The sequence below is a fragment of the Callorhinchus milii genome, unplaced genomic scaffold (assembly GCF_018977255.1).
Source record: "Callorhinchus milii isolate IMCB2004 unplaced genomic scaffold, IMCB_Cmil_1.0 Scaffold11, whole genome shotgun sequence".
Lineage (NCBI taxonomy): Eukaryota > Metazoa > Chordata > Chondrichthyes > Chimaeriformes > Callorhinchidae > Callorhinchus > Callorhinchus milii.
Genome location: NW_024704752.1, coordinates 15,715,321 through 15,740,122, shown reverse-complemented (window position 1 = coordinate 15,740,122; position 24,802 = coordinate 15,715,321). Strand labels below are relative to the sequence as shown.

Sequence of the window (24,802 nt, the reverse complement as noted above, 5' to 3'; positions counted from 1 at the left end):
TCTGTGAGCAATCGTGATAAAGGTTAGTTTCTTTTTTTAAAAAAGAAAGATAATCCCATTTTTGTTGTTGAGGTTGAATTTTTGCAGCAAGTAGAATAATCTTGGTATAGTGTGTGTGTACATATATATATACATTTTTAGGATTACATCCTTTTTAAGGGGGTAATAATCCCTTAAAATAATAATAATAATTTAGTCACTGCTGTGCGCAATTGGCTGCTGTGTTTCGCCCACAAAAATATACAGTCAATTCATTTTACAGTATATTCTGTGAAACGCTTTGAGACATCTCGTAGACGTGTTAAGGCGCTATGTCGTAGGCTGTTGTTATTATAATTTGATTTATTTTGTGCATACTGACTCATTTCTGGGAAAAAATACTGGATGTTTGTAAATAGAATTGGCTCACTGCTCATTCAAATGTTACAACGGAGAATGATGTTTTTATATAAACAAGGAGGGCAAAGGGTATTTGATAATTTTAAACTCTGCCACACTTAGTTTTTTTAAAACAGTATGTGTGTGTGTGTATATATATTGAGATAAGTGTAACTATGTATCTACATGTATATAAAATAATATATATACATATATAGGTAGATGTATATTTACACTTATCTCAGAAGGAATCCAATCCTGTGACAGAAGAATAATACCTTAAAAAAAATTGGTCACTCAATCCACGACTGTTTGTGGGACACACTGCTGTGCACAATTGGCTGCTGCGTTTTGCCCACAAAATATAAAATCAATTCACTTTACAATATATTCTGTGAAGCACTTTGAGACGTCCTGACGATGGGATAAGGCGCTATATCAAATGCAAGGATTATTATTATATTATAAGAAATGCAGCACTTTATTATCCCATTACAGGACGCAACAGACCCAGCCCCTTGTGGTCTCTGCGCCCTCCCTTTAGGTGGAGGGACCAAGCCTTCCCCCTGCCTCGGGATTCTGCCACTCTTTACAAGGCATAGTTACAAGTGGGGTCTTGTACTGCTCTCCACCCATTATGGGGAGTGTGAACAGGTTAAGCAACACACAGGATGTGCTCACATGTATTTCGGGATGCTCCCTTTAAATACAGTCAGGGAAATGCCCTTGTGTGCACAACATACATGTGCGTACCTGCACATACCCTGATAAGGCACCCTCGGCGGAGAGGCAGAGGGGGCAGAGGGAGCCCTGGTCACACATGGTCAGGATGTCGTTTGTGACTTTGACCAAAGCAGTTTCCATGCTGTGGGCAGCACGAAAATCCGATTGGAGGGATTCATGGCGGGAGTGAGAGGAGAGGAAAGAGTGAAGCTGGGAGGCAACAGCTCTCTCAGGGAGATGGGTCGAGGGAAGGTTTCTTCAAGGTGGGGGTGATAGTGGCAGAAATGTCTAGAAGACGTGATAAGGCACTGTATTAAAAGGATTATTATTACACATATATATATCAGCATTTATACACACACTTAGTGCTGATTTGGTGAGGACTGAGAAAATAAATTATTGTGCTGTGCTTGCACTCCTGATTGTCCTATTGATATGGACCATCTCCACACTACTCCTTAATTGGGGTTTGGGTGTGGGAGCCAGATGTAATGGCACCTCTGTTAAACAACAGTGAAACCTCGTTAAAAGCCTGTGGTGATGAATCCACCAATCTGTTCTACAAAGGCTTCAGTTTTCTAATGGTGTGTTTGTATGGACTGAATGGAACTGTTTTACCACTTATTTACTGAATGTGAGGGTTTGTCCAGAGATTTAGTTGAATGGGTGCTGCAAACTCTCCACTGTTTGGCATTGTTCTTCAAGTGTGAACACAATCAATGTGTGTCAACAGACAATTTGACAGGAGGGAAGGGGAGATGGGGGAGGGGTGAAAGAACTCACAGCTGAAGCAAATCCTGAGTTTAATATGCACACTTTCGGGGAGTGACGACCTGAATTCTTGACTCTTCTGTGCCTCTGAGGAAACTGTTTTATTATAGCAACAACCCCACTCCCCAGCCAATCTGATAGACATTCTTCAGAGGAGATGTTCAGCTTGAGTTTTGTCTGCCAATCAGATATTGACCTCAATTGAATTCACATGAATCTGGTCAGATATTGGCCTCAATTTAATTCACCCCAAATCCAGTTTGCTTACGTAAATTGCTAGATATCAAAGTTGCGCCTCACTGATCAAATAAAAATTGGAGATGAGGTGACGAGGTGACAATCTCTTGTATGGGATTGCATTGTGGGCATTTGCACCACATTAGTTTGGAATTCAGCACTGAATGGATGTTAAATGCTTGCAGCCTGAAGAGCAAAGTGATGATGGCTGCTTTGTGTTTGCAGACTATTCCACTCTCTCCGTCTTATAGGAAAGCTTTAAAATCACCCAGATTCATAGGGAACCTTTTAAAATCACACGAATGATTGATCAGCCCAGGAAATGTTCAATAAATCAAAGCTAGTTCAAAATAAAGACCTTTTATGTGAACCAGTGCATTTTATTCTAAGAATTCCAGTCAATTATGGGGGAAACTTTCTGCTTTTGAAATGTCAGGAAAGTGGTTTCTTTTTAACACCCTACCCTGCAGGAGTGGGGAGTTTTCGATTCACTTGTCAAAAGCGATGAGTTCCATGCAGCTGCGTTTGCAAGTGAAAAGCTGTGAGCAGGAGGGATAAAAGCTAAATGCATTCTCTGAACAGGAAAAGGCCATTTGGCCTCTTAAGCCTCCTGTCTCCCATCAGCTGCACACAACTATCCTGCCCCCACCCACCCACACAACCGCCATTCTATCCCTTGGAGCAACACAATGCATAGAAAGTCCCAGAGTCCTAAAGGTAACAATGCAAAATCTGACATTTGGCCTTAAAATATTTTTTTTCAACCTGAAACCTGCAACTGTACAAGCAAAGGACTAACCCTGATACTGTTGTTATTGCTTGCATGACGGTGTATGTTGCGTTAGTGTAAATTTCTGGTCTGTGTGGCAATAGCTGCTATTCAAAGCCTTTGAAACTGTGCGTGCAACAATCTAGTGTGCAGGATGATTGATGCAGAGTAATTGTTAATCCTTCAAGCACATGTTCAGCGAGGACAGGTTCCTAGCGTGCAAGGGATCAGGATTTGTTTGGTAGGAATTGTTGCTGGTTGTTTACGAGAAGAATTGTTAATGGAAAAACCTGAGTATTATAAATCCATGGGGTGTATTTACTTAATGAACCATCAGCATAGCTCCAAGGGCTACTCTGGTGTTTGGGGATTTGGAATGGGGGCAGAATTAATTCTAAGGGATGAGCTTGTTCTCTTAGGGGGCAGCTTGCTTTCTCGTAGCTGGGCATTGGCTTCTCTTTGATGCTACGCAGTTTGAATTCACCACAGGATTATTGAGAAGATGTCAGGCAGCAGGAATTAACGCAATGAGTGGTTAACAGCATCAATTGAAGAAGGTTTCCAATTTAATTGCAATATAGCTGCGTCTTCTTCCTTTACCCTCCGCACCCCCCACCCCTCCTGATCCTAACCACCAGCTCGGATGCAGATCCTGATTGTCCAGTGCCTTGGGACATCCTTCTGGCATGAAAGGCACTATAGAAGTGTAATTTGTTGTTTACATGACTGCAATTCTCTTGTAAATACTGTATTTGCATCTGTGGTATAACACTGCATAGCCAGCTCCCCCAAACACACAACTGGAAATAGATACCTAGTCAATTCATGCTCTAACAACAAACTAAGTTTATTTTTAAATCAAGTGTGTGTAATGTTATACCAAAACTGTCAACACTGGATTTAAGCTTAAGAACAGTTCTGTTTACCTCTGTTTGAAAGAACTGTGTAACCGTTCTTGGAACAATAGTTACTGCAGACCTCTTGATTCCAGTATTAGTTTTGTTACCACTTATGCAACTGCCACCTGGGTGATGTGGTTGTTTGAGTCCTTTGCTACACTACTCTACAACATTTGCCTGCATGTGTATCAGCTGTAGAGATAAGTGAGCTATAATGTGTACAGAAAATGCCTTCCAAGGGAACTTTCTTAAGTGGTGGTGACAAATTAAGACATGATCAAGTTATCACGAGTTTACTTTACACTATTTTGATATTGTGACTTTCCCATCAATTACACACAGAAAGAACAAATTAATGCTAACAAAGATAATCCGTGTTGGTTCTCAATTGCAAAAGGATGTGCTTGTTTTAGAAGAAAGACATGCCAAGCAGTTTATCCATGAGATCAGATTAATAAATCATACTGTACTTTCCCTTTTGAATAATCATGCATAAAGATGATTTTTAGAGCACTAAAGGAACATTTGTTTTCATCTGGTAATGTACTCTGCAAGTGAATGTGCTCTGGGATTCACTGCTGTCAGTGTGCGGTAGCTGATGAGCCAAGAGCATTAACATTTTAAGATCCGAGTGCCATTTATTGGTCTTGGTTGCTGGGGAGACCAAGAAACCACAATAGAGATGAACGAAATTGACTCGATGTGCCAAGGTAAATTTGTATTCCGTTAAGTCAAATGAAGTTCAGGTGGAACATAATTTGAAGTCATTCCACTCCAGTAACAGACCTATTCATTGTTGGAGGTAGAGATCAGCAGTAGGACAAAAATGGTTAATGTTTCTCTTCCTTTTTCTCTCCCACCCCATCAAGCGGCCAGGGGCAATTCCAGTGGTCCTTTCGCTTTAACAAAGATCCTCAAATGCAGCATTGAGCGGGAATCAAACTTGGGAGCTTCTTGATATTTATTGATCAGTTTCACACTAGGCAGAGTTTTACTTGAGCAGTTGTGGTTTGGGCGATTTACCAAAAGTAACCTCTAAATCTATTACGCGCTAGTATTTTTCTTAGTTTTAATCTTGCACACAACTTCTCTCGTCAGAAAAAAAACATTATCAATTAGGTAGGCAATTATATCAACTTCAACCCCACCTCCCCCATTCCCCTTTCAAAGACTGCAATCCCCACTAACTTTGTAATTTACCCATGAATCCACAGCTGAAATTGTTCCCAAACAAGAACAGCCCACAGTATATCAATTGTCGCCATATTATGAAGCACTTCTCAGACTGATTTAACCTGATGTTTTCCGAAGTTAGATGCATTCCTATTTAGTTGAATTAGTGTAACCCCAATTGAATGCAGATGGGAGAGGAAAACCTGATACTTTGAAGGAGCTCTATCCCATGAATTTAAGCAAAAGCCAAGTTGCACATCAAAGCATATGCTTCAATAAACTGGAATCTTTTAAGGAAGGATCCAGAAAGGATAATTTATTTGTGTAATGATTATCACAATCAAAGTATTTGTGTAAATAGACCAATTTGTACAGCGGTTGCGGATCACTGCACCGTTTTTAAATGTTCTGTGGTCAGGTCTATTAAGTGGTTCATTCAGGAAGTCTAGTGTCTAGGTACTTTAGCGACGTCTTGCGAGCTCTAGTGATTTACAGCTTTTCAAGTTCTCAAGATTTTCCTGAAACTTTTATTTAAACCAGCTGTTACCTAAGCAGATCTGACTTTGATTGATTACTAGGCAGATCTTGACTTTGATTGATTTTAATTGTGGCTCTTAATCTAAATGTTTTCTTAAAACAAAACAAATCTGTTGACTTGGTTTAAACTTATATTGTACGTGGCTTTTAAAGTATATTGGAGCAAAGTTCATTCGGTTCTTTGTTAGCCCCAAAGTTAAAATGTAACGAGCAATCCAAGTGGTTAGAGTAGAGGTTCTTGCGTTGCTTTGAATAGATGTCTGATACTTTTGTGATCCTGTGACAATGGCGTCTAGAAGTGGATAGTAATTTTTTTTCTGTTTCAAACTGTTTTCATGAGAATTATGCCTGTGATTAGAGCAATGTGTGGTGAATTAGTTCTTGAAGAAGGTTTAAAGATTTGAAGATCTTTTTGTGATTCTTTTGGGAGTTTTAATCTTTTAAATTGGAAATTCAATGAACTTACCCAAAGCTATCCCAAAGTGAAAAATTTGCCTATTTGTGCATTTAATGAGTTGCTGTGTTCGACAATGAATAACCACAGGATTTTAAAAAAAGTATAATTTTCTTATAAAATTGTGTGTTAAGGCTGCAACCTAATCAAGGGGCTTAGACATTCTCTAAGATGGAAGATCAGGTTACAGCTTTTAATTCACTCCTGATATCCATTATCATTATGGAGTACACTGTTTTGCACCATCAGCTGAATGGATTGGGCTGAGTCCTATTAGGGATCGCATGGTTTCCAAACAGTTGCTGTATTGGTGCTAAAGGGACCTCCATGTGATGATGATGATGATGATGATAATAATAATAATAACTTGCATTTGATATAGTGCCTTATCACGTCTTCGAGACATCTCAAAGCGCTTCACAGAATATACTGTAAAGTGAATCTATCTCTGGGATTTCCATGTGTAGGTGGGTTGCATAGAAATCTCAGTTTGGTTACTCTTAAGCATGGCGATCGGTTCAAACGTGTATGTCAGACACCCATCTGACCAAATTTTAAAAAAAAATTGTTTAGGGTAATGTAAGAAAAGGCAAGCATGTGAAAATTCTACTTGGTCAGTAAAACTTATCCCTCTAGTGCACTGACTCTCTGCTCAGGACATCAAATAGTATTTGGAGTGTTTTTGACTTTATTAGCTTCTCGGTGTATTAATCAAACATTTTATGCTCTTTGTGTAAGTAAGGAAGTGGTGTCAAATAGTAGGAAAATCTAATAAACTCCCAACTAAAAGGCTGTATTCAAAAGAGAAGTGCTAATATTGTTCAACTCCATCCACATATTCTACACAATATATGGGAGGCTCAAATGACACAGCTCTGTGATGCAACAATCTCTGTATATTCTCATGACAAAGGCATTACTATGAACATTTCTTTCATGTTGTCTGCCTGATTCCGTTTTCCCCAGCCTTTTATTGAAATATAAGTGCAATCTTTGTCTGAAAACTAGGGGATAAACCGACTGCAATGCTGAGTTTTTAAAAAAAAAGTATAGTAAAGCATAGACTGCCATAAATCTATTCTAACTGATGGGAAATGATTCAGTGTTGGTTTAAGACATGATTTCTTAGAATGTAATTGTCTTAATCAAATTGTAGCTGTCACTTGACCTTTTCTTAAAAACCTTACACTGAAGCTGCCAGATGAAGCACTAATAAGCGAGAGATGCTGAGAAATTCAGCTCCTTAGATTTCACTTTTTTTAAATAAAGGCATTGATCAAACAGAGCGCAATGTTAAACCACAATAGCATCAGCACATAATTTCTATCCAGCAGCTCAACTCAGTCTTACGAGTTTGATATGAAATGGATAAGGGGGTTAAAAAAAAGTAAAATAGGAATCGAGCATTCAAACCTTTGGCTTTAACTGAGCTTGTTGTCATCTCTTGGACAATCTAAAGCTGTAGTGCTGCCATTGAACATTATTTTTGGTATTAAATGTGATGCCTGTACCATCTACAGGCTTTGAACATGTTTCTAGAAACGACACTCGTTGACTTAATTTGAAAAATTTAGAGAACAAATCATTTTTATGGATCCTGTTTCCTTCTCATCAGTTATAAAGCTTTTTTGGAGTTGTACTTTGCTCTGTTACAGAAATTAATTTTTGAGGGTACTGGTATCAATCAATCCATTCTAATATGGTAGGTGTATGTTTAGTCACATATCTTGTGAAACATACTCTGGTCTGTGACACAATTAAATGTGGATGAGTATCAAACCTGTAGTAGAGTCCTGTAGCTCAGTGGTTAGAGCACTCGCTTTGCAAGCGAGAGACCTGAGTTCAATTCCAGGCAGAGGGCGAAACCTTGGGCAAGTTTCCTTACTCCACACAGAGTCTAATAATAATCTCTCCAAAACCAAAAACAATAATAAATTGGTCATTTTTAATCTACGACTGTTTGTGGGACATTGCTGTGTGCAATTGGCTGCTGCGTTCATCCACAAATATACAGTTAACTCACTTTACAGTGTGTTCTGTGAAGCGCTTTGGGACGTCCTCCCCACGTGAAAAGCGCTATATCAAATGCAAGGATTATTATTATTATAAACTGGTATTGAGCACATTTCTCCAATTGCTAGCATGCTGCATTCCTGTTTCAAGAAGCCACGACAATAACTGTTTACTTTGATATAATTGCTTTCACAGTGGGAAGATATTTCAAAGAATTATTTTTAACCAGCCGTTGAATTTATTAAATTCTGATTCCCATTTGCCTTTGCGTTGCAACTACAGTGTTTTTAGGAAGTTGTTTGGTGTCTGTTTCCCCCCCCCCCCCATTCCCTCAATTATTGTCACTTTCCCATGAAAATCACTTTGCCTTTTGTGCAATAAAATATCTTTCACCGGCAGTGACCATGTAACGCTGACACAAACAGTAGCTGAGATGTACAGTACTCAGCTCCAGATAGCTTCAAACCTCTTGAAAATATTCTGGTGTTTGAGATTGCCCCCTATGATAGTGAATTCCTAATCCCAGGCATAAATGTTTTTTAACCACTCAGCAAGCACATCGCTGCTGCACAGACCTTTCTTCAGTCTGTCTTGCATGATAAATTTAGATTTAGTTCAAGAATCAGTTATTAAATGGCCTTTGGCACCAAGCTGGGTATTGTTTCAAATAGATAGAGGTAATTCTGATTTAGTTGCAGAAAGACAACCTGTTTATCAGCGTTCGACTGTATGACAGATTTGCTTGTTCTCAATTGCTTTCCATTATGGAACTGTAGTTGAGATAGTATAATTGAGTTACATTTGAGAACAGTATCTGGGAATCTGACATTAAGAAGGGAATTTATAAAACCATTGACAGGGATGCAATTCTGTTTAAAAACACTGATCAACTCTGACTGTGGTATTGTTTTTTTTTATATCCTAAAATTGGTAACTTTTTTTCCGGTGTGCTTTTCGCATTCCAGTACTTTGACTAATCTATTCTGATATGTCTTTTGTCACCAGAATAGTCCATTGATGCCTTTTGAGGCAATACGTAAAAATGAGCAAATTCTATTGAGCCCATTATCACGACTGCTCCTTCTAACTGGTCCATTTTCAGTGATGTAGCTTTTCAAATTTAAGCCAAGTTCATGCATTGCACTGTTAACAATGAAAGATGTATTCTAATATTCTCCCCTCCTCCCATGAAAGCTGTTTAATTCCATTCATTTGTTCTGGTAACTTATAATACTTGTTTAATATACCATTTTGTACATCAAAATGTGTCAAACACTGACTGAAAAGTCTCTTTAAATAGTGGTGAATGTACTGAGGCTCAAGGCTCGAGTCGACCCTGAAATGATTTCCGAAGTGAAGGTGTGGAATCTTCCAGATTGTCCTTCCAAAGTGCAACAGTCCTAACTTGGAAGTTTTTCCTTTTATTTTGTGCAGTTTGTCTCCCTGCTCTTTGAAGGGGAAAAAAAACCTGGGCACCGGTGACCACTCTGTATTGTGAGGCAATGTGTCTGCCTGCCTCGCTGTCTTGCTTGGGAAGGTGGAAAGAAGTGAGTCTTAGAATTGGGCCAATTCTCTCATTTACTGCAAGCGTTAATTGGGACACGATAGGTGGATGTAGACATTACCCATTGGATCCATTATCAAAGGCGGCTGCTCTCTGCTCTAAAAATTTCTGAAGCTAAGTATCCTCACGACTGATCTACCTTTTTAGAAAAAATAGAAATCCATTACATTGAAATCTGCCTGTTCAATGAAGTAGAACATTTAAAATTTTAAACTGAAGTGAAATCACTTGAGAGAGTGCAGCATATGTATTCAAACTGATTGTTAAATCCTTTTTATTTTCTCTGTCTGGATGATTCTGGAAATGTTCAAGGCTTCCTGAAGTTGTCAGCTGAAGAAACGCTACTATATTAACACGGGAATTAAAAATATATTTTCGTCCATTTGGCAATGCGTGTGCCAGTTGTTTTGGAATCTGTAGGATTACGAGACTGAAGTAGGGTGTCAAGAATGTCACAAAATGGACTTTTGGTTGAACTTCAGTGCAGAGCCCCTTGTATTCTGGAGGAAACAACAATGACAACGACTTGCATTTATCTGGGGCCTGCAGAAGGAGAAGGACTAAGGCCTATCTGGATTGTGGTCTGTGAAGCAACAGCAGCCATCACTGTATCAAAGTATAATGACTATTTATGTGATCCCTGCTGTCCTCTTGCTCACAAGTTTTCTGCTGCCTCCTACCTCCTGTGACTACTAGATGTGAACTGATTGAAAATGTAGGTTGAATGCTTTTGTATTTTGAAGATTATGCACTCTCGGTTCTCCCTGCCATTTTAAACTGATCACACCCAAAGGCAGGAGAGCTGGTATCAAACTGCTGTCACTGGCAGTTTTGACTAGACGTCATGAACTGTTAACAAACCCGATAGTCACCTTCGTCTTATTTTTCCTTTCCCTGCAAGTCATGGCTGACGTTGTGGGCTGAACAGGATTAGTGATAGAATCTGCATTCTTGCACACCGTGGTTTAATGCTTTTGCAAACACAGTTCCTTCCAGCATCAATTTATTTAAAATGAAAGATGCATCCAATCCCACACAGAAACTTTTTTGAGACAGGGGAAGGAAAGGGAGGTAGGGTAGAGGTTGAAGATTAATTCTGGAGATGTGAGAACAATTTTCCTTTTTGTAATGATTCCTCGAATGGTTCAGATTGTACCTCCTGTGTTTTAGGAGGTGACAGGATCAGTCCATGGAAACTGGTAGCAATTTGCATACTTAATGTGATATTTGGGATAAACTGAAATCTGCTTTAGGTTGCATATTGACTTGGCCTGTTGAACTTGCATAAATCCCCCTTAGTGAAATATTGAGTAGATTCTGAGAGCAAGTGCTTATCAAGTAGTTGTACACTGGAAAACTCTTGGATCCAAAGATCTGAAAATAGCTTTTAAGCTTTTTTTAAGGCTTTGTAAATTTTTAGCTACAGTTCTGAATTTAGGAAATTATTTGTGATAAAGATTGGTAGATGAGCTATTTGTTTTTTTTAAATTTTTAAAAAGTTGATTAAGCTTCGTTTAAAGGTAGAACGTTGTCCACTATATTGAAATGCACGTCAAAGATGAACGACTCCAGCAAGGGAGGTCTAACCATCAGGATCAGCTGAAGGTAAAACTTCTTTCTCTATCACAGTGGTGAGGATGAGAGGTCATCAGACTGCTTGTGACAGACAAGACAGCCTGGCCTGAGTAACATTTTTGTTTCATTAAAGGGTTTTCTTTATCTTTCCTGATGGTTCAATGGGTAAATAAACAGTGTGGTGTTGATTGCATGGACCGTGAAGATCCCAAGTCTTGATTCCTGCTCCATGCTGTTTCAGCTTATCTCGCCTGGGCTGTTGTGACAACCTCAATTTCCCTGCCTTGAGGAGGGGAGAAAAGTAGAGATGAGAAACCAAAGTCAACCAGGGTCCATGTTCCTGATTTGTTATCAAATGACCTCTACTGGAATATTGCCCATTGACCTCAGGGTAAAGTTGTAGAGGACAATTGCCAGCTGTATCATTTTTAAGAGTTTCAGTGAGTTGCTAAAGAAGATTAAAGGAGAAAAATAAAGTTGGAAGCTGAAGGTGTCTTATTGAACCACTTTGGGTCCCAAACCGAATCCTAGTTTATTTCAGCCACTCTGGATTTAGGTGTTTGCTTTTTCTGTAAGAAGAATTCAGCCTTGCATGACCTCCTACATGTAGTAGCATTTTTGCAGTAGAATCTTGTGAAGTGCTTGGAGACTTTTCAACGACACGACAAAGCACTATATCAAATACAACTACAACAACTTGCACTTACATAGCGCCCTTTGTGCAGGGGAGTGTCTCAGAGCGTTTCTAACAGTGGCGGAGCATGGCTCCAAACTGGCTGGGCTGGGTGTGTGACAGAAAGCATTATTACTGGACTTGGCTGTTGAGGCTGAAACCATTCCCATGCTTCAAAAGGGATTTGGATGAATTGTCTCCAGAGCAAAAGTATGAAAGAGTACCGGGGAGGGGGAGAAACAGAGAATTGAGATGAGAGTCATCAGCTCTAACGGAGGAGAGAGCATCAACACAGACTCAGTGGGCCGAACAGCTGCCTCCCATATTGACCCTTTAAGGATTTGTATACTCAATTGACCCATTGTTGATCTTCATTGCTACTATATGAAGATATACAAAGTGTTTTTTGGATAATTTTTTATCAAAGCCTCAGTATTATCAGTGTCACTTAAATGTAACAATATATTTGGCACGGTGTTAAACTTGGGAGTGGGGAAACCAACTACAATTGCTTTTGTAGGATGAGTTGTATAAAGATGAAGACAACCCTCCAATAATCCCTCCAAAAAAAAACAATAATAAATTGGTCATTTTCAATCCATATGACTGTTTGTGGGACATTGCTGTGCGTAACTGGCTGCCGCATTCGCCCACAAATATACAGTCAATTCACTTTACAGTGTGTTCTGTGAAGCGCTTTGGGACGTCCTCCCGACGTGAAAAGCGCTATATCAAATGTAAGGATTATTATTATTTATTTATTACTACAACATGTAGCTTTTTTGCACAGATGGATATTTGACCTTTCTCTGGATATTTGCATTTGCTCTGCAAAATAAAATGTTTTAAAACGCAAATTTTGAAATGTAAGAATGAGCAGTGACAAGCAGTCACGGATAGTCAAATTCTTTTTTAATTTGGCCTGAATTCATATAAAATGCTGATTATGAATATTCCCTGCTAAAGGTTGAAGAAAGGAAATCTGACAAAACTTTCAGTAAATTGGAGCATTCCTTCTTTAGACAGCCCTGCCATGTCTGATTTAAATCTACCTGTGATCTAAACATTCTGGCATTGATAACTGAAGACAAACCATCTCCAAGTGGATTTCAGTGACCTTCCTCTTTCCCTTTCGCCAACAAATATTAAACATTTAATGAGCTTACTTGCAAAAAATCATTTTTTAAAAAAAGCTTCATAATATTATTTTGTGTACAGTCTATAATGGAATACCCAGAACTGCAGGCAATGTCCTGTATAAATTTAACATGGTCTATGTTTGTGTTTAGTGGCCCTGTACAGTATAAAATCAATTTACCTTTAATGGCATTTTCTATCTACACTCTTGCTTTTTTAAAGATCCAATGTCCCTAGACCTGTCTGTTCAACATTGTAAAGAACCTTAACATTTGTGTTTTTTCTAAACTGCACCATCATGTTTTTCAGCATTTAACTGCAACTGCCCACTCTACTTAGTTCTCCCATTCCATGCTGGAGTTTTCTATATTTTTTCAATTCTTCATCCTCTCCTAAATTTGGTATGATCAGCAAGCTTAAATTGTTATTCCCTCCCCACCCTCTTCCAAACCTCTTTTAAAATCAATAACCTAGACAGATAAAAGGGGTTTCAGACCTGCCTAAGAGCATGCATAGGAAAATCATAGGTTGGGGAAAATGGAAGAAAACTCAACTGTGACAGATAGCAAGCAAGGCGTGCAGTTTTGCACCTAAATATTTTCGTATAAATTGCAATTAAGGGGTACTTTGATCTTTCTAATGGGATCATCGAGCATAGAGTATGTCGATACTTATTGGATGATTATCATGTTTTGTTGAGGTTGCTATTGTAAAGGAAACGCTATTGTCAACAGATGTATTTGTAGAAAATCTGCACATTCTGCTGTATTATTGCTGCCAAGCAGATGGAGCATTTGCTGAGAATGACTGAATCCCATATCTTTTGTCAAACTGTTGGTAAGGCCTTTGTAAGAATACCTTCTGTTCAAATAAGCCAATTGGGGGCAGCTGGGAAGAGCAGGCAGTTAGTTGAGCATTTGCCTTCCAGCCAGATGGTGGTATGCCTATGCTGCAGACTTGCTGTGGCTTGCATGTTTACCCCAGTCATAGTTGGGAAGTGTTTTGCATTAGATGTAGGGTAGGGAAGGCAAATTATCAGCTTGCCCCACTGTCAATCATACCATTTGGTGCTTGGTAAAAGATTTGCCTTATATTGCAATTAGAGTGGGATTGTTCAGTCTCTCTTTCAGGACACAGTATTCCTTCCATGGGTCTAGGTTTGTAGAAGGGGGAAAAAAAAATCCTGTTAGTTATTTTAAAAAAATTACCCCCACAGACGCATCATATGCAAATATAAACACCAAGCGTGTACAGGGAATGATCTGCATTTGGGGTAATCCAATGATTATCCCTTTGTATGAATTGAGCCCATATCACCAAGTGCCTGAAATTTGTTTGGGTATTCAGCCAAAAGAATTAGTCCCTTCCTTCTTCTTCGGTCTGCCTGCTATTCAACATCTTAGCCTGCAGCTGAAACCAAACTCCTTCTGCATTCATCTTGCATCATTATCAGTCTTCCGTGACCCTATTAGTTCAGGTTGATTGTGCCTCATTTCACGAAGCTGATCTGGAAATTGAATCCCAAAGAATCGCCTCTTATTTTGAATTGGGACCTTAATTTAGTTGCTCATAATTCAGCGTAATCTCTTCGAACCTCTTAGCAACTGTAAATTGAAGTTGCCATCTTTGGAAGACTGTATTGCCTTACTGCTTTTCATCTTGGTAGGTTAGTGAGATCAGATGCTGCCAGTCAATCAGATGTGCTTGATCTGACTGCAGTTCTTCAGATGCATCCTTTTCCTGCCACTTGCATTTTAGACAAGAAATGGTAATCCCTATTTTTTAACCTGCTTATTCAGAATCTGAGCTGGAAGTTTTCTGCTGTGTGTATGCTTGACAGCTGTTAAGCTTGTTGCAAGAATAGTATGAAAATCTTCTGAATGCCACGGCTTTTGTTCACCTGAATTCCCAAACTTTAAGGAGATACTATGTTAAAACGACTCAGCCAGTATCTTGGGCTCCGGGACTCTACCCTGCATGAAGGGCGCTGCATAAATGCAGGTTGTTGTTGATGTAATAATCTTTGCTTTTGATAAAGCACCTTATCACGTCGTCGAGACATCTCAAACCGTTTCACAGGATTTACTGTAAACAACAACAAAATTACATTTGTAGAGCGCATTTCACATCAGGAGGACACCACAAGGCGTAAAATATAGTGACTGTGTATTTTGTGGGAGAATATTCACAGAACATTAGATCTGCTTAGATAGGTGATAACATCCCCTGGTAACTTTGGTCTTTGCCTCTTTCTTTTGCTCTCCACCTCCCCGCCCCCCGATAGGGGCCTCCTTCTGAGTTGTATTAAGTTAGCCTCCATCAATGTGAGGAGAATGAAAAAGATAAACTATGCGGTTGAGTGGCCTCAATTCTTTGAAGTTGTGTCCTACACACACTGCATCCCACCAGCTGTGATGTTTGTGTGGTGTCTGTGTATAAAAAAAGTTCAACAACAAAATTACATTTATAGAGCGCCTTTCATGTCGGGATGATGTCCCAAGGCGCTGGACAGTTAGGGGTCAGGACCTGAGCATGGGGGTGGGGTGGTGTAGGGGTGAGGGAAGGCAGAGAGCTGGGAGGGCGACTGAAGGCACGATCGAAGAGGAGGTATCTTGAGACCGGCCTTGAAGGAGGCAAGGGAGGCAAAGGGATCGTGGGATGGAGTTTCAGAGTGTGGGAATTAATTAATTCAAGTTAATTTAAGGCTGTTTGTAGGACATTGTTGTGCACAAATTGGCTGTCACATTTGTCTGCAAATGCAGTCACTATACTTCACAATAAAATCACGTGAAATGCTTTGAGACATCTCAACGAAATGATGTTGTACAAATGCAAGGATTAATTATATTTGAGCAGAGATCAAAAAAGCCTTTTATTTTAGTTTTCTTTCTAGTTCAGTGGGGCTAATTAAAGTGTTTTGTAAGGCAAAGTTCAGCTCAGAATTTACATGTATGAAACTAACACAATAATTAGTTTGACAAAGGGCCTGTTTATAGTTGGATACTTGGACATTTGTAACTGTATAGAAGTCTTGCTAATGAATCTATTTGCACCAGTACCCAATTTGTTTGCAGCACTACAGACTTTTGTCCCAAATTTCAAGCTAATTTATCCACAGTTCAAACTCGCCCATGGGGTGCTACTTACTGGCAGCGGTGCCTGTTGTTGGTTCCAGCTCCCGTTTTGGTATTTGTGCAAGTCTGGACATAAGAATTAGCGAACATTTGCTTCCTATTCACGATTTTTCATGTTTGTTAGCCTGTTTTCCTACTGGTTTTCTTTTTTTCCCCCAGTGCTTTAGGAAGCATGGTTCATTGCAAAATTGGCATCACAAATGACACAAATCTTTAGTTATTCTGCAGGCTTTGGCCAAGGTTCTCGAGCGCACAAGCTTTCAAATTTGCAGCAGTTTCTTTGCATTTAGTGTCATCAAAGAGCTGCTTTACAGTAGTCAATTACTGTAATGTACTGGAATTGACTTAATGTGCTAAGTTACCTTATCACAATAATGGATAAATCTATGCTTCACCAAATGTGTGCAGTCAGTTTTAACTCATTAAGTACTAAAGCACTTCTTCGTATTTTTGATAACACTGTGTTTGAATCCACTTTACTACATTTTTATCTCTTTCTCCTCTAATCTGTGCTGTGGCTGTATAAATGAACCAAACCATTGGTAACTTTGGTAATACAGTTGTTGCCAGCTTGATGCTGATTTGATTTTTGAACTTGTAGACTCTGATAACAGCAACCCATCTTTTGACTGAAAAGCCATTGCTGGAGTATGTATTGATTAAGTTGAACTCCTTCTGTTCAACCCTACTGCCCCCACACAGTACAAGCCATGGCATAAAAGCTTTTGAAATGCAGACCTCCCGAAAGTGCTAAACCTTGTAAGATATTCACTGTTCGAAATCTGTGATGTATTTTTTCTAAGGCTTTGTGCCATTGCGATTTCACATCTGATAACCTACAGGGTTTTTCTTTGATCAGTTCAAGAAGAACCCAGCACACAACGTCTTTAAAAGTAGTGCCCACATACAGGTGTTGTTTATGTACTGATAAATGATTGCTTGGAGAGGTGCCAGATCAGTACATGTAACTTGCAGTTGGGATGGGCTACAGTGGTAGCTACAACAGTATGTCGAATTTCTTGTGCTATTCGGCCTCAAATCAAAACCATTGCTGCAAACTTTGGACTACGTTCTATTCTGATTTTCTACTCTATAGAAGACTCTTATTGCCAGTGAATACTTGACAGGTAAGCCAATATTGTATCTTGTATTGGTGTAGGATATGAAACTGTTTAGAAGGGATGTTGTAATCTAGCTTGCAGGTTCACTTCTTCTATGGATTATCCTGTTACCCACTTCCTTCTGCCACAATTCCAACGGCAAAAGATGAACTTCCTGAAAATAGCAACCAGAGTTAATGCAGAAATCAGACTGCGTGAACCAATGCAGTGATATGAGGCCTCAGGAATATGATCTCTCCTACTGCCTATGATTGTGCTAGTTACCTTGACTGACAGGGGATGAAACATTTTTTTTATCAATATAGTATATGAATATGATTGAACTGTATCTTGCTGGAAGCAATTGGCAATTGAATACTAAAGACTGAATACTTTTGGTATGTTGCTTTATCATACTCTTGCAGTGAAGGTGTGATACAATTGCATTGTGTATCACTGGCCATTATGTCATTAAGTAAGTTTTATTTGAATGTAGTTAAAAATAAAATCCTTTTAGTTTGATGAATTGAAACCACCTATGTAATTCGATGAAGCACATGTGTTCTAATGTAAATGCGTGGAATAATCTGATTTTGTTTCCACTTGTTATCCTTCATTCCTGGCTTTGCAGCAATCTTGGTTGAATACACATTGGTTCTCTGCCTCTGGCGTAACAGCCTGCTGTTTTATTAAACCTCATGTACATTAGGTCAGATGATGTCTTGTGTTCTGCAATACTAGCAATGACACATGAGAATGTATAGGATGTTAATATGTTCTGGTGCTGAAACTCTTGTGTGAGCTAATGCCACAAATCGATCGTTACTTAATTCATGCAACACAAGTTGCAACTTCGGTGTTTTGAGTGATTTGTGTCACTTTGATCCAAGTAAAAGGTTCCAGTTTTGTTTTCATGGTTTCTGCGTCCTCTGGTATTGGAGTTAACTGTTTGTCTCCTCTTTACTGTTCTCCCCACTTGCGTGGAGGCCTTTGGTTTCTCAAATGCCATAACACTGAATGGAAACCTGCTTGTGGAAGCTTGAGGATTGAACCATCCTAACCATGCACCAGAAGGGATTTTCTGGAGGGCAATATTTGCCCTCTTAGTGTAAATCGTTGCTTCTTGTTTCATGTTCTTTTGGGATTTTTAAGCTTTGGAAAGGAAGTCTTACCTTTTTCCCACTCCCAGAAAAGTGACTAATTCTGATTAGGTGGTAACTTTTTGATTGGCCTTGTCAGATTCATTCTAGCTCTTCGTCAAATATTAGCGAACTTGCCTCGGGAACTTATAGTTGCTGAGATTAATCAAATCTGAAGGTGTATAAGTAATAAGATCAGGGATTCCAACTCATGGAAGTGATGACTTTCTGAAAGTTATTGAGACAATAGAGCAAATCTATGCAAACACTATTTCAGTGAGTGAATAGTGAACCTGTGGAACAGACTCCCTCGGGAGACGGTTAAAGTAGGAAGCACTGATTCTTTCAAACACAGATTAGATAGTTTTCTTTTTAGGAAATAATACTATGGGATATAGTACATAGGTAGTTCAGGACATGTGACTGCCAGGAAGATGGAGGGCGAACTAGGTGGACCTTGGTCTTTTTTCATCTAGCATTTATTTTTTAATAGATTTGTTACCGTACTTATTTAAATATGATTATCACATCCAGTGCTTTACAAAACACTGCTAAGTTGACTTGAAGAAATATAAGTAAAATAAAAATTGGAAATGTGCTATTTTAGGTTTATTTCAACTGTGGGTGTGGTGGGTGGGGAGGGGGGGGGGTGTGTGGAGGATGTGGGTAGAAGATTGTCTCGTGTAGTTGATGTGACTTTGGTTAAGGTATTCAAAGGATTCATCCCTATTGTTTGCAGAGTATGACTGCTCAGCCCTAAGCCAAGATAGAGATGCAAATAATGATATAGATGCTGAAAGTGTAGTAGCATATCAACGCAGGCATGAGTGGCTGTATAATATTTGGTTCAAGTTTGATCATTTGTTTTATATCATCTAATTGTGGAGCTATATAAATTGAGAATCTGCAATCGAATTTCTTAATGTACGTGTCTTTGTGGTCAAGTGAGGGAAGCAAGAAAAATCACTGCAAAATACAGCTGCTTGAAATGTTGATTATAAAGTACATTTCAATGCTTTTCGGGTTGCCTCGAGGAACCTGGTTATGCAATTGTAGCTCTGTAAAAATAGTTTACATTTTTTTAAGAAAAATCCACATTTAAAGGTCATCAGAGCAGGTCCTGGTGATGGTGTCAGTTTTGTAGGATTTCTTTTGGGTCAATTTGCATGAGAAGAATACAAGACAACTGTTATAATGCATCCTGGTTTATTTAGCATGGGAGTGCTAGCGACCTGATCACCCCAGCAAGTGTGCTGACATTCATTAGTGCCTCTCTATAAAATGAAACTTGGGGTTTGAGTTTATGGAATCAAATTCACTGCTGGGTTCCCCCGCCCCCCACTGTGCTAACCATAACATTGAGAACATCTCTGATCTTTCTTGAAATAATGCCATGGGATCTTCAGCGTCCTCACTCAAGAGGAAGATTGACCTTGCGCAATTGACTGCCGCGTTTTGCTCACAAAACACACAGTCACTACACTTTACGGTATATTCTGTGATGCGTTTTGAGATGTCTCGAAGACGTGATAAGGCGATGTATCAAATGCTATTATTGTTATTACAGATTGAACCACAGAAGCTCTTGTGTTGCATTTTCTCCAAGGATGGTAACTCCTAACAAAGCCGCACTCATCCGAAGTGCATTGGAATGTTGGACCCGATTATGAGCTCGAGCTCTGTTGTGGGGATTAAATTTACAACGTTCTGACCCAAAGGCGCAAATGCTATCAACTGAGCCCAATTTGTTAGTTTTAGCTTTAAGAAACTAAAGTTAATTCGGAACATGCCCATTCTTTTTGTCATTTAAAACTGATTAGTTTTAAAGTTGCTTCAGGTACATATGTGTTTTTCCTGTCAAAGTGAGCATTCTTCATGTCAGAGGCTGGTTTGTGAGTGTGGATTTTTTGACCTAGGGGAGTTGGGGGATAATAGAGAACATACTGTATCTTAAATCCATATGTGCTTTGTGTGTGTGAGGAGAAGAGGGGCTCACTGCATAGAAACCTAAAGTGGGAGCCTTGGCAGGGGAGCTGAAGCTTGTTATAAAATAATAACTGCTGTGGTCTATCTCTGTAAGCCTGGTGTTTTATCCATTGGTCTACCTCTGAACTCATCCATCCTTAAACTTGCCCATGCTATCAGGGCTGCCGTGTGTTGAGCGTGCAGTTTGTTCTGAAAGTCAATTTGGCGGTGATGAAAACTACCTCATTATAATACTAAACGATTCTCCAGTACAAATGGGTCATAAGATGCACATGAAACCTTTTCTATGCAGCTTTTACTTTGAATCCTCTATCATTCCAGAGCTGCTATAAAATCTGTGTTTCCACCACTGACTAAATGTTTACTTTGGGATGAAGTGTGCGCACTCTCCTTCGGTTCTGATTTAAAATTCTCCTCTGCGCCGGGCAATTTCGTCTTGTCAGGAAGAAAATTCAGAAGTGTTTGTGGTCCTGTTGGGAGCTGAATGTGCAGCTTTCTCAGCTGCTGTCTCGCCTTCAGCTGCTCTCTGAAAAGAGCCGCAGCTGTGGAAGGCCCAGTCCAATAAAGCCAGTGTCCCTTCATTTTATTTTCTGTTCCATGTTAATGTTAATGGGTTCATTTAAAATGGATTTATTTTGTGTAAGGTTGCCATGACGCACGTGCGTGTGTCCTTTTCAGAAATGGAGGACCCGCAGTTTGTTTATGTTATATAGAATTGCTATGTATTGTGCTGATGTAGGGGTGAGCTATTCTGGGTGCTGGTGAAAGGAATGCTCGCTTTGATTTTTGACCCTCTGTGTCAGCAGTTCGACTGCCTGATAATGTACCTTTTATTCAAACTTTTAATGTAAGCATTCATTGCTATCAGTGGGAACTTTCCTCTCTCCCCCACTTTCTCACACCATTGGCGATTATTATTTCTCTGGTTCTACCGTGCTACAGCCATAACGACCATTTGCACTTGAACGGAGCTTTTCACAGAGGGAGGAAGTCACAAAAGGAGACTGTGAGCCTAGGCCGAATTGATTGCAAGGCCTTGTGTATTTCCTGATAAAGTTGCAAAAGAAAATCTGTTTCTGGAAAGATTCAGAAAGGCTGTAAATCACACTGTATTTTTCTGCTGCAGCGAAACAAACTCTATTTGAAAGGGTGTTAACTGGGTGTAATGCGATTAAAAGGCAATAATTGTGAAGCGTGAAAGCAGCCGTCATGTCCCACGCAAAAGGCTATGTAAACAAATACAAATCCTGTCTCATCGAGCTGAATTCTGCCGAGTAGTTAGTACAGACAATGATTGCAATAGTTGTTTTTCCTCTCCTCCCACACGCCCCCCCCCATCCCTCTTCTTTCTGATTTTTCCTGAAAAGGAGCAGACTTCCTCTGACATTTCATTTCAGTCCAGTGAAAAGTAATAGAAAGCGTGCATTAGTCGTTTCGTTAACTTATTTAAATCTGACGAAGGGTCGTGGACCCGAAACGTTAACTCGCTTTCCTTTCTCCATAGATGCTGCCTGACCTACTGAGTGTTCCCATCGACTTCTGTTTTTGTTTCAGATTTCCAGCCTCTGCAGTGTTTTGCTTATTTAAATCTTGCAGGTTTCCAGGGAAGATCAGTCGATAGCTCAAATATTATAGTTCTATTTTACCACACTTTAAAGAAAAAGTATAGTGGAGCTCACAGTAAAAACGTGGGTCTCAAGTATTGAGTATCTGTTAAGATAAGAGATAGCCTTCTAGTGAACTCCATCTAGGATATTGAGTATCGGTTTTAAACCAAAAGAGAACCTTCCAGTAAGCTTCATAAATTAATCTGTACAAGTTCTCCTCGGTTCAGTATCTGAATTTTGCTGTTGCATAGAAATGTTCAAAGGACATGTCGTTTACGTTTTTTTTAGGGTAAAGACTTTACCCAGCACTAAACAGTGGGAGTAGTTGAGACAGTACAATTTAGGGTTAGGAAAAGTGGAAGAGAATACTGAACCATTGCACTCTCTTGGCTTCAATGGATTTGTAGTGATTCATGTTGGAAAGTACATGTGTACGAATATCAGGATGAGATTAGTTTCAATGGTGATTGTTTGAATAGCTGACCTGCAAAGTCTAGGCTCATACATTCAGGTGAGGTACTGGAGGTTCCATATTACCACCCGTAGAATGATAGCTCAGCAAGAGTTGATGCTTTTAGAAGGGGAAGAAAAATGTTGACTCTCAGAAAAGACATCTTCCAGTAGCTGACAGACCAGTACTGTATTGGGAGGTCATATCAGGACACTGGCTTCTCTGAAGTGTGCTGCAATCATCCTTTCAACCTAAAGTCATCACCCAAAGTGCCTAGTTTTAAACATAGTCCCTTTCAAATAAATTAGGAGTAGCTTCAGTGCTTTTCATAATGCTTTTGTCAGGTTTAGTTGACTGTGAGTTTATTGTTGAGACAATCTCTCACTTAGCCCGAGAACATCTGGGCTTAAAAATTAAAAATGTGTGCCCTGAAATGACGTATTAGCATAATTGACATCTTGTGGACTGCTCCATTAATTCTGATTTGCCCATATGCTCAATGTACTTTGAGTGGAATGAGATGCAGTCCACCTGGTGTTCACTATAGAGCTTAAAACTACCCTTTGGCCTATAAAATGATGATCTTGCCCTTTTCTTGTAGGGGTCCTGGCATCCCTCCAGAGATCAGTTGCAAAAGGCATTGAGCTAAAACTGAATTGTGGTGTACCATATGCTATGTAGACCATCCAAATGTTTCACCTGTCTCCGTTTGGTGTTAATCAGGGCCTCGAACAAAGCCAACCTCATCAAAGCCAAATACATATTGTTGTATTGTAAATACCCTTGTGTGGCTATTTGCAATCTGAAAATATTGGATTGAAGAATTGAACATTTTCTCACTTAAGGGATGTGAAGCCAGGAATACCATGTTTATGACTTGGGTTATGAAACATTTCCATAAACTGCTGAAAGATTTTTTTCCCAACTTCAGATTTCAATGGTTTTGAAAAGGAAGCTGTAAAGATGTACATTTTCAAACATTTGATGCAAGCGTACCTTTTGCGCATGTTTTCAAAAGTGCAAAACATCATATTACCTGTTGGTTTGTTTTTTTAAATGCTAAAATTAATTTAAGAATTTTTTGAGTTGGAGGGGGTACGTGCCAATTACTTGGCCTACAGCAGGACTATATTAGATTTTAAAACCTGTGTTTGAAAAATTAATTGGCAGAAATTGCTTCTGAACATAAAATATTCAATGTATCAAAAGCATCTCGCACACTCTGCTTCCCTCACTTTTGTTTGCCATCTGTCCTGAAGTCTGCCAGCTGAGGATCCTCCCCCTAATGTGCGCTTCTGTAATTAGATGCCTGTGGCTCCCCTCGCAGCAGAAACAATGGGCAGCTTTTGTGCTGCACATCTACATGGCCTCAAGGTGGCAATTCATACCCTTGCCAATCTGCTGTGGTGCAGACAGCTCCAGATGGCTTCCTGCAGTAGGTTTTGGTGCGAACGATCTGTCCCTGCTTGAAGGATGCCATTTAGCCTTGGATTTAGTGCACATGTAGAATTCTATGAACATACAGATTTGCAGGATGTACATGACCTGAAGATGAATATATTGGCTTTTTTTTAAAAAAAAAGCCTGTCCCAAGACCTGTGTGTGTGTGTGTGGTGACTGGGGAAAGGGGCGTCACCATCTGTTCTTAATTCCGAGATCAGTGGATTAGTAGCCCTCAGTGATGAGATCAGCTAGATCAGCTTTCATGACAGGTTATTGCATTCACTGGAGCCTATTCTCCATCTGGGCCATCCTTCTTTCTGCAGCTAAAAGCAAGGCTTTTGAAGCATCGCATAAGATTCAGAGGATTGCTTTTACTGATGGAAGGCACGGCCTTTATCACAAGTAATCTGTGACTTGTCCCTTCGTGGTTTTGTTGCTCAGCTTGCATTTGCAAAATCTGCAAAGCTGCTTTCTTTCTCGTCCCACCCACCCCCACCCCCTAGTCCTGCTCTGTCTGTGTCTGGCTTCTCAGTGAATTGGGAAGTACTTCTGTCCTGTTTTGTTTGCTGATGATCACTGCACACATGTGGGCTTCCCACAGCTCCTGCACTTCATGTTAGAGGGAACGAGGACTGGACTCCTCTTTCTGCTCTGCATGTGGAGAAAGAATAAAAGTGAAGGATACTGCAAGAAACTGGAGTAGGTATTTGAGATTGCATTTTGTGCATGTGTGGTGCTAGTTAGAATAGCTTTTCTGCAGAAAGATGAGCTGGGGACATTTTGGTCAGTTTCTTTCAGTTCTCCAGGCTGAGTTATGTATTCAGCTTTTTAAATCTTTCCCAAAGTAATTTTTTTATGGCACTACTCTTAATCTTTAAGGATACTGAAGTTTGTTGTTGCATGCAGCAAGTGTGTGTGTATGTGAAATATAAATGACTTTGACTAAATGCCAAGAAAGTTGCAGAATGCGCACTGTAATAACAAGTCTGCTATTAACAAAATGCTTAGCGTGATAGTGAAGGCCAAAAAGTGAACCTTT

General features: G+C 39.6%; 1 protein-coding gene across 3 annotated transcripts in view; it reads left to right on the top strand.

Annotated features, from left to right (window-relative positions):
* The window catches only part of LOC103175259 (SPRY domain-containing SOCS box protein 4), a 68,003-nt gene that overhangs the window by 2,200 nt on the left and 41,001 nt on the right, over positions 1-24,802 (top strand). Inside the window, exon 1 of one of the 3 annotated variants that reach the window (XM_042339190.1) lies at positions 24,417-24,462. The exons of the other annotated variants lie outside the window; for them this stretch is intronic. The gene's annotated coding sequence lies outside the window, so the exon portion shown is untranslated. Of the gene's footprint in view, positions 1-24,416; positions 24,463-24,802 lie in introns of those variants that run through there. 3 annotated transcript variants of the gene reach the window in all.